Raw genomic sequence first — 10884 nt, forward strand, 5'->3', positions numbered from 1 at the left:
GTCATAGTAAATCGAGAAAACAAAGTAGGGCCAACAAAATATAGTAGAATAGGGATAGATAATAGGGATCCCTCCCTAGATAATAAGCTCGCATACACAAGCAGCCAACATAGTAACGAGTTCGAGGTTCTTCACAACACCATCATACTAACAACATAACAACAAGGGATCCCTAGCTAACAACAAAATAGAAGCTGCTTTGCAGCAGCAAAACACGTCCAGGACTCCACCTACCCCATCTTCCTCTGCCTCCACTTGTTGCTCCCCTTGGGAGCCTTGGGCTTGAGCGGAGGCATGCGCCCGGCGGAGATCTCCACCCGCTGGATGCTGCGGAGGTGCATGCTGATGTCTACGGGTGCTTCTATTCTTGTAGACAGTGTTGGGCCTCCAAGAGCAGAGGTTTGTAGAACAGCAGCAAGTTTCCCTTAAGTGGATCACCCAAGGTTTATCGAACTCAAGGAGGAAGAGCTCAAAGATATCCCTCTCATGCAACCCTGCAACCACAAAGCAAGAAGTCTCTTGTGTCCCCAACACACCTAATAGGTGCACTAGTTCGGCGAAGAGATAGTGAAATACAAGTGGTATGAATGAATATGAGCAGTAGTAACGGCGCCTGTAAAAGTGCTTGCTGGCGTGCGATTGATGGTAGTAAAATTGCAGGAAGTATAGATGCGAGAAACAAGAAACAAACAACGATAGCAGCATTTAGGAACAAGGCCTAGGGATCATACTTTCACTAGTGGACACTCTCAACATTGATCACATAACGGAATAAATAGATAGATGCTAGACTCTACACCCTCTTGTTGGATGATGAACACCACTAACTCGTGTAGGATTACACGAACCCTCAATGCCGGAGTTAACAAGCTCCACAATATTCAATGTTCATATTTAAATAACCTTAGAGTGCATAACGGATCAACATAACCAAACCAAGTACTAACATAGCATGCACACTCGTCACCTTCACACTACGAAAGGAGGAATAGATCACATCAATACTATCATAGCAATAGTTAACTTCATAATCTACAAGAGATCACAATCATAGCCTACGCCAAGTACTACACGATGCACACACTGTCACCATTACACCGTGCAGGAGGAATAAACTACTTTAATAACATCACTAGAGTAGCACACGGATAAATTGTGATACAAAACACATTGCAATCATAAAGAGATATAAATAAGCACTTCACTATGCCATTCATAATAGTGAATAAGTATTCCGTGAAATATAGCCTAAGAGACCCACACGGTGCACACACTCGTCACCTTTACACACGTGGGACAAGGAGTCTCCGGAGATCACATAAGTAAAATCAACTTGACTAGCATAATGACATCTAGATTACAAGCATCATCATATGAACTCAATCATGTAAGGCAGCTCATGAGATTATTGTATTGAAGTACATAGGAGAGAGATGAACCACATAGCTACCGGTACAGCCCCGAGCCTCGATGGAGAACTACTCCTCCTCATGGGAGACATCAGCGTTGATGGAGATGGCGGTGGTGTTGATGGAGAAGCCTTCCGGGGCACTTCCCCGTCCCGGCGGCGTGCCTGAACGGAGACTCCTGTCCCCCAAATCTTGGCTTCGCGATGGCGGCGGCTCTGGAAGGTTTCTCGTACCGTGGCTTTTTCGTATCGAGGTTTTAGGTCAGGGACCTTTTTATAGGCGAAGAGGCGGAGTCGGAGGGGCGACGAGGCGGTGACACACTAGGGGGGCGTGCCCCCCCCTAGGCCGCGCCGCCCTGTCATCTGGGGGCCCAGTGGCCCTCCTCTGGCGGCTCTCGGGTGTTCTGGAAGCTTCGTGGAAAAATAGGATGCTGGGCGTTGATTTCGTCCGATTCCGAGAATATTTCCTTACTAGGATTTCTGGAACCAAAAACAGCAGAAAACAGGAACTGGCCCTTCGGCATCTCGCCAATAGGTTAGTTCCGGAAAACGCATAAATATGACATAAAGTATGTATAAAACATGTAGATATCATCAATAATGTGGCATGGAACATAAGAAATTATCGATATGTCGGAGACGTATCAGCATCCCCAAGCTTAGTTCCTGCTCGTCCCGGCAGGTAAACGATAACAAAGATAATTTCGGAGTGACATGCCATCATAACCTTGATCATACTATTGTAAACACATGTAATGAATGCAGCGATCAAAACAATGGTAATGACATGAGTAAACAAATGAATCATAAAGCAAAGACTTTTCATGAATAGTACTTCAAGACAAGCATCAATAAGTCTTGCATAAGAGTTAACTCATAAAGCAATAAATCAAAGTAAAGGTATTGAAGCAACACAAAAGAAGATTAAATTTCAGCTGTTGCTTTCAACTTATAACATGTATATCTCATGGATATTGTCAACATAGAGTAATATAACAAGTGCAATATGCAAGTATGTAGGAATCAATGCACAGTTCACACAAGTGTTTGCTTCATGAGGTGGAGAGAGATAGGTGAACTGACTCAACATAAAAGTAAAAGAAAGGTCCTTCGCAGAGGAAAGCATCGATTGCTATATTTGTGCTAGAGCTTTTATTTTGAAAACAAGAAACAATTTTGTCAACGGTAGTAATAAAGCATATGTATCATGTAAACTATATCTTACAAGTTGCAAGCCTCATGCATAGTATACTAATAGTGCCCGCACCTTGTCCTAATTAGCTTGGACTACCGGGATCATCGCAATACACATGTTTTAACCAAGTGTCACAAAGGGGTACCTCTATGCCGCCTGTACAAAGGTCTAAGGAGAAAGCGCATTTTGGATTTCTCGCTTTTGATTATTCTCAACTTAGACATCCATACCGGGACAACATGGACAACAGATAATGGACTCCTCTTTAATGCATAAGCATGTAGCAACAATTAGTATTCTCATATGAGATTGAGGATATATGTCCAAAACTAAAACTTCCACCATGATTCATGGCTTTAGTTAGCGGCCCAATGTTCTTCTCTAACAATATGCATGCTCTAACCATTAAAGTGGTAGATCTCGGACCATTAAAGTGGTCCAAGATGATCAGCAGGATGATTCCTCCACACCCTGTCCTGAGAAGAATACTAATGATGAGAGTGAAGAGGGGTTTATCAGAACTCCAGCAACACCTATTCATGTTTTGCAAAGAATTGGAAGGCAGCTGGGTATCCCAGAGGAGAAATTGACTAAGGAGAAGCTTGGAGCTGCTCCTAAGAAGACCACTGATGACAATGAGTGATAATGTGTAGTTGGTGGCATGATGAGTTTCTGCTTGGAGGCTTTTGGGTCTTATGTGTTAGTCTGTGTGGTTGCTCTGTGTGGATGCTATGGTTTGCCAATATGCTAGTGTGCTCGGTGTGAGTTCCCCGCTGGTCCAATGTAACAAAGCATGTTCGTGTGAGTTTTGTGGTGTGGGTATTATGTTTTGGATGGTGCTCTCAACAATGTGGGTATGTCTGTGTTCAGTAAGATTTTAAGACCACTTGATATCGGATGCAATGGGTATTTGAATGGGGGATACTATGTTTCCCCACATGCTCGTCATTCTCTCCTCGGATTTTTATTATGTATACATTAAGTAAGAGAAAATGGAGTGTTTTATGCTGGAATGTTAGAGGCCTAAATTCGAAGGTAGACAGAGAGAATTAAGAGCAAAAATTGATGAAAGTGGTTGTCATATAGTATGCATACAAGAAACCAAATGTGAGAATTTTGATTGGCGTTTAATTAGGACCTTCTGTCCTAAACGCTATGATAGTTTTGCCTTCTCTCCATCAGTGGGAGCGTCTGGGGGAATTTTAGTTATTTGGAATTCATCTCGTCTTTGCCGGTTCCCTGGTGGAAGTACATCGTTTTGGTATCGGGATAGAATTTGTCTCTCGCTCACAATAATGAGAACTGGACACTAGTCCGTGTATATGGACCTTGTCAAGGAGTGGAAAGGGATCAGCTTGTTGATTGGTTGTACAACTTGTCAATTCCTTGCTCGCAAATTGGTTGTTGTTGGGAGATTTCAATTTCATCGGATCCCAAGACAATAGGAATAAGCCAGGAGGAGATGTTAATGATATGTTCTTGTTTAATGAGATTATTGGGCATTTAGGATTACTTGAGTTGCCTTTGAAAGGCGGAAGGTACACCTGGTCCAATATGCAAAGAGAGCCTTTATTGGAACAGACTTGATTGGTTCTTTACTAGCCGTAACTCGGATTTCTGTATATCCTAACACTTTGGTCCTGCCTTTGGCCAAGAAAGGATCTGATCATGTTCCCTGTGTAGTTCATATTGGCACTGAAATACCCAAGGCCAAGATCTTCAGATTTGAGAATTATTGGGTGGATTTGCCAGGGTTTAAGGAGTGTGTCACACAATCTTGGGAGAGAGGTTCTGCTAAGGCATACAGCTCTGCTATCATGGCAGACAAATTAAAAGGTCTAAGGCATGATTTGAAGAAATGGCACTTGAGTCCGGCTAGGCTTAAAGGATTGATTCAAAATTGTAATAAGGTAATTGTTATTTTGGACACTCTAGAAGAAGAGAGGCCTTTATACGTGAGAAGAGTTTAACTTTAGGCAGATTGTGAAGTTACATTTGGAGGAGCTTTTGTTGGCTGAATGCAATTACTTGGAAAAAAGATGTACCATTCGGTGGATCAAGCAAGGAGAAGATAATACAAGGTTTTTTCATGCCATGGCTACCGAGAGGTACAGGAGGAACAATATTGCGGTTCCGCATGATGGTGATGGTAATGAAGTAACCGATCACCATGCCATGGCAGCTTTATTGTGGGCTGAATATAAAAATAGGATGGGGAGATCTCGAGGGTATTTCCATGCAGTTTAATTTACACTCCTTGATTCAAAGAGTGGATGGGCTTGAGGAATTAACTGTTCCCTTTCCGGAAAAGGAAATGGATGATGTGGTGAAGGATATGCCAGCTGATAGGGCTCCCGGCCCGGATGGATTCAATGGACTTTTTTTGAAGAGATGTTGGCATATTATTAAAAAGGATTTTTATAAGTTGGCTGAGGATTTTCATAAAGGGACTATAAGGCTGCAAAATATAAATGGATCTTATATCACATTGGTACCAAAGAAACAAGTTTCAATGACAGTCAATGATTTTAGACCAATCTCTCTTACCAATGTGTGTGTTAAGTTTTTGACTAAGCTTGCTGCTAATAGATTGCAATCAAGGATTCTTGAATGTTTGCATAAAAATCAGTATGGTTTCTTGAAGAATAGAACAATTCAAGACTGTCTTGCATGGGCCTTTGAATACCTGTTTCTGTGCCATGTGTCCAAGAAGCCTATAATAATTCTGAAACTGGATTTTGCAAAAGCATTTGATACCATAGAGCATGAGGCAATTCTGCAGGTCATGAAACATAAGGGTTTTAATAATCAGTGGCTGGGGTGGGCTAAGGCAATTCTCTCCACCGGAACTTCATCAATACTTTTAAATGGTGTCCCGTGCAAGCAGTTTGAATGTAGAAGAGGAGTAAGACAAGGAGATCCTATTTCTCCTCTCGTTCTATCTATTTGGATCAGATTTGTTGCGATCATGAGTTAATGAGTTAGTGCATCTTGGAAAATTAAGGAGACCAATTGAGACTAATGATATGGATTTCCCAATAGTCCAAGTATGCCGATGACACACTTTTAATTCTGCCACGAGATAAAGATCAATTGCGAGGCCTTGAAGGAGGTTCCGAATAAATTTTCACGAGTCCATCGGCTCCGAAAATAAATTTTGATAAGTCCCAAATGGTTCCTATAAATGTGCCCGAGGAGACATTGGAGCGAGTTAGTCGAGGTTTTTGGTTGTCAGAGTTGGGAAAATGCCTTTCACTTATCTGGGTTTGCCATTGGGGACTGTGAAGCCTACTATTACTGAGTTGTCTCCCTTAGTGTGTAGGCTGGAAAGAAAATTATCTGCCAGCTCTAGCTTTCTTTCCCAAGGGGCTAGATTACAGCTGATTAATTCTGCTCTTGCTTCTATGCCCTTGCATTTCTTGTGCTCTTTGCAATTGCCAGTGGGTCTTACTGTTCAGTTGGATAGAATTTTGAGGCGAGTGCCTTTGGAGAGATAGAGAAGGTGAACCAAAGCAATCTCTTGCAGCTTGGGAGATGATTTGTAAGCCAAAGACAAGAGGGGGTTTGGGGATTGTTAATTTCCAGAAACAGAATGCAGCCTTGCTTATCAAATTTCTAGATAAGTTTTATAACAAAATAGATTTGCCTTGGGTAAAGTTAATATGGGAAAAGCACTATGATGGTAAAATTCCTCATGCTGAGAATTTATGTGGATCGTTCTGGTGGAAGGATGTGGTCAGACAGGTAGATAATTTCAGAGCTGTGGCAAGGGTAAAGCTGGGTACTGGAGATACTTTTCTATTTTGGTCAGATAAATGGTTTGTTGATGGTGTCCCTCTTACTCTTCAGAACAAATTTCCAAGATTATTCTCTTTTGTGGTGAATAAGGAAATAATGGCTGCTGAAGTTTATGATATGGAAAATATAGCAGAACTGTTCTATACCCCTTGTCTCAGCCAGCTTTCATAGAACTACAAGAGTTGCAGAATTTGATGGAGAGAAATCCAGTCACTGGTGATAAGGATGAGTGGACATACTGTTGGGGAGGTGCTTATACATCAGCTAAATTTTATTCCCATATTCATGAGCATATTAAGGTCCCCAAGGTTTATAAGTGGATTTGGCAGTCTTGTTGTATGATGAAAATTAAGGTTTTTGCTTGGCTCTTATTGGTGGATCGTTTAAACACTAGAGACTTAAGCTGCAGCGCCGGCACTGGAATGTCACAAATGTCTATCACTGTGAATTATGCCCTATGCATGTGCATGAGGATAGGATTCATCTCTTTTTTGAGTGCAATTTTAGTAGGAGGATCTGGAGCTATATCCAAATTGATTGGCCAGCCAGTGATGATGTGCGCTTCATTCTGGATCATGCTAGGAAGGAGTTTGCAAAGCCATTTTTTATGGAAGTGATCATGCTCGGCGTGTTGGCACATTTGGATTGCTAGAAATGGGAAGATCTTCCGAAGTGAGAAGCCTCGCTTTTGCAAAGTGGAAGGCTGGTTTTATACATGACATGTACTTGTTGAGATATAGAATTAAAGTCAAACATAGGGACACTTTGATAGAGTGGATTAGGACTCGCCTTAGAGTCTACCTAGGTAGGGTTTTTTCCTTCCTTTTTCCTCTTTTTGGTTTTTGTACATAAGACTTTTTTATCTTTGAATAAAGTTTTGCTGTGGGGCTGTTGCCTCACAGTGGTTGGTCAAAAAAAAAAAAAAAAAAGTGGTAGATCTCCCTTACTTCAGACAAGACGGACATGCATAGCAACTCACATGATATTCAACAAAGTGTTGATGGCGTCCCCAGGAACATGGTTATCGCACAACAAGCAACTTAATAAGAGATAAAGTGCATAAGTACATATTCAATACCACAATAGTTTTTAAGCTATTTTTGTCCCATGAGCTATATATTGTAAAGGCGAATGATGGAAATTTAAAGGTAGCACTCAAGCAATTTACTTTGGAATGGCGGAGAAATACCATGTAGTAGGTAGGTATGGTGGACACAAATGGCATAGTGGTTGGCTCAAGGATTTTGGATGCATGAGAAGTATTCCCTCTCGATACAAGGTTTAGGCTAGCAAGGTTATTTGAAACAAACACAAGGATGAACCGGTGCAGCAAAACTCACATAAAAGACATATTGTAAACATTATAAGACTCTACACCGTCTTCCTTGTTGTTCAAAACTCAATACTAGAAATTATCTAGACTTTAGAGAGACCAAAATGCAAGCCAAATTTAGCAAGCTCTAGGTGTTTCTTCATTAATGGGTGCAAAGTATATGATGCAAGAGCTTAAACATGAGCACAACAATTGCCAAGTATCAAATTATCCAAGACATTTTTTCAATTACTACATGTAGCATTTCCCGTTTCCAACCATATAACAATGAACGAAGCAGTTTCAACCTTCGCCATGAACATTAAAAGCTAAGAACACATGTGTTCATATGAACCAGAGGAGCGTGTCTCTCTCCCACACAAGCATGTATTTATGCAGAGAATGAAAATAACAAAACAAAAATAAAAGCACACAGACGCTCCAAGTAAAGTACATAAGATGTGACCGAATAAAAATATAGTTTCAAGGGAGGAACCTGATAATTTGTCGATGAAGAAGGGGATGCCTTGGGCATCCCCAAGCTTAGATGCTTGAGTCTTCTTGAAATATGCAGGGATGAACCACGGGGCATCCCCAAGCTTAGACTCTTCACTCTTCTTGATCATAGTATATCATCCTCCTCTCTTGACCCTTGAAAACTTCCTCCACACCAAACTCGAAACAAACTCATTAGAGGGTTAGTGCATAATCAAAAATTCACATGTTCAGAGGTGACACAATCATTCTTAACACTTCTGGACATTTCATAAAGCTACTGGAAGTCAATGGAACAAAGAAATCCATCCAACACAGCAAAAGAGGCAATGCGAAATAAAAGGCACAATCTGTCAAAACAGAACAGTCCGTAAAGACGAATTTTATTGAGGCACCGGACTTGCTCGGATGAAAATGCCCAAATTGAATGAAAGTTGCGTACATATCCGTGGATCACTCACGTAAATTGGCATATTTCGAGTTACCTACAGAGAATTAGGCCCAGATTCGTGACAAGAAGAAATCTGTTTCACGCAAGTAATCCAAATCTAGTATGAACCTTACTATCAAAGACTTACTTGGCACAACAATGCAACAAAACTAAGATAAGGAGAGGTTGCTACAGTAGTAACAACTTCCAAGACACAAATATAAAATAGAGGTACTGTAGCAAAATAAACACATGGGTTATCTCCCAAGAAGTTCTTTCTTTATAGCCATTAAGATTGGCTCAGCAGTTTTAATGATGCACTCGCAAGAAATAGTAGTTGAAGCAAAAGAGAGCATCAAGAGGCAAATTCAAAACAAATTTAAGTCTAACATGCTTCCTATGCATAGGAGTTTTGTAAATAAACAAGTTCATGAAGAAAAAAGTAACAAGCATAGGAAGATCGAACAAGTGTAGCTTAAAAAATTTCAGCACATAGAGAGGTGTTTTTAGTAACATGAAAATTTCTACAACCATATTTTCCTCTCTCATAATAACTTTCAGTAGCAACATGAGCAAACTCAACAATATAACTATCACATAAAGCATTCTTATCATGAGTCTCATGCATAAAATTATTACTCTCCACATAGGCATAATCAATTTTATTAGTTGTAGTGGGAGCAAATTCAACAAAGTAGCTATCATTATTATTCTCATCATCAAATATAGGAGGCATATTGTAATCATAATCAAATTTATCCTCCATAACAAAGCGGTACTAAAAGACTACTATCATTATAATCATCATAAATAGGAGGCAAAGTATCATCAAAGTAAATTTTCTCCTCAATGCTTGGGGGACTAAAAAGATCATGCTCATCAAAACCAGCTTCCCCAAGCTTAGAATTTTCCATATCATTAGAAACAATGGTGTTCAAAGCGTTCATACTAATATTACTACCAGCATGCAAATAAGATTCCATAGGTTTTTTAATTTTCGCATCAAACCATCCATGTCTTAAATCAGGAAATAGAATAAGAAGCTCATTGTTGTCCATTATGCCAAACTAGTGTAAACAAGAAACAAAAAGATGCAATTGCAGGATCTAAAGGAAATAGCTTCGAGCACACACACAACGGTAACGGAAAAGTACTTTACCCGGGACCGGAGTATGAGTGCCTTTTACCTTTCCTCCCCGGCAACGGCGCCGGAAAAGTGCTTGATGTCTACGGGTGCTTCTATTCTTGTAGACAGTGTTGGGCCTCCAAGAGCGAGAGGTTTGTAGAACGAGCAGCAAGTTTCCCTTAAGTGGATCACCCTAGGTTTATCGAACTCGAGGAGGAAGAGGTCAAAGATATCCCTCTCATGTAACCCTGCAACCACAAAGCAAGAAGTCTCTTGTGTCCCCAACACACCTAATAGGTGCACTAGTTCGGCGAAGAGATAGTGAAATACAAGTGGTATGAATGAATATGAGCAGTAGTAACGGCGCCAGAAAAGTGCTTGCTGGCGTGCAGTTGATGGTAGTAAAATTGCAGGAAGTAAAATTGCAGGAAGTCTCTTGTGTCCCCAACACACCTAATAGATGCAGTAAAACAGTAAACAAACAGCGATAGCAGCATTTAGGAACAAGGCCTAGGGATCATACTTTCACTAGTGGACACTCTCAACATTGATCACATAACAGAATAAATAGATAGATGCTAGACTCTACACCCTCTTGTTGGATGATGAACACCACTAACCGTGTAGGATTACACGAACCCTCAATGCCGGAGTTAACAAGCTCCACAATATTCAATGTTCATATTTAAATAACCTTAGAGTGCATGACAGATCAACATAACCAAACCAAGTACTAACATAGCATGCACACCGTCACCTTCACACTACGAAAGGAGGAATAGATCACATCAATACTATCATAGCAATAGTTAACTTCATAATCTACAAGGGATCACAATCATAGCCTACGCCAAGTACTACACGATGCACACACTGTCACCATTACACCGTGCAGGAGGAATAAACTACTTAAATAACATCACTAGAGTAGCACACATATAAATTGTGATACAAAACACATTGCAATCATAAAGAGATATAAATAAGCACTTCACTATGCCATTCATAACGGTGAATAAGTATTCTCGTGAAATATAGCCTAAGAGACCCACACGGTGCACACACTCGTCACCTTTACACATGTGGGACAAGGAGTCTCCGGAGATCACATAAGTAAAAT

This window comes from Lolium rigidum, chromosome 6, assembly GCF_022539505.1.
Source record: "Lolium rigidum isolate FL_2022 chromosome 6, APGP_CSIRO_Lrig_0.1, whole genome shotgun sequence".
NCBI classification, from domain to species: domain Eukaryota; kingdom Viridiplantae; phylum Streptophyta; class Magnoliopsida; order Poales; family Poaceae; genus Lolium; species Lolium rigidum.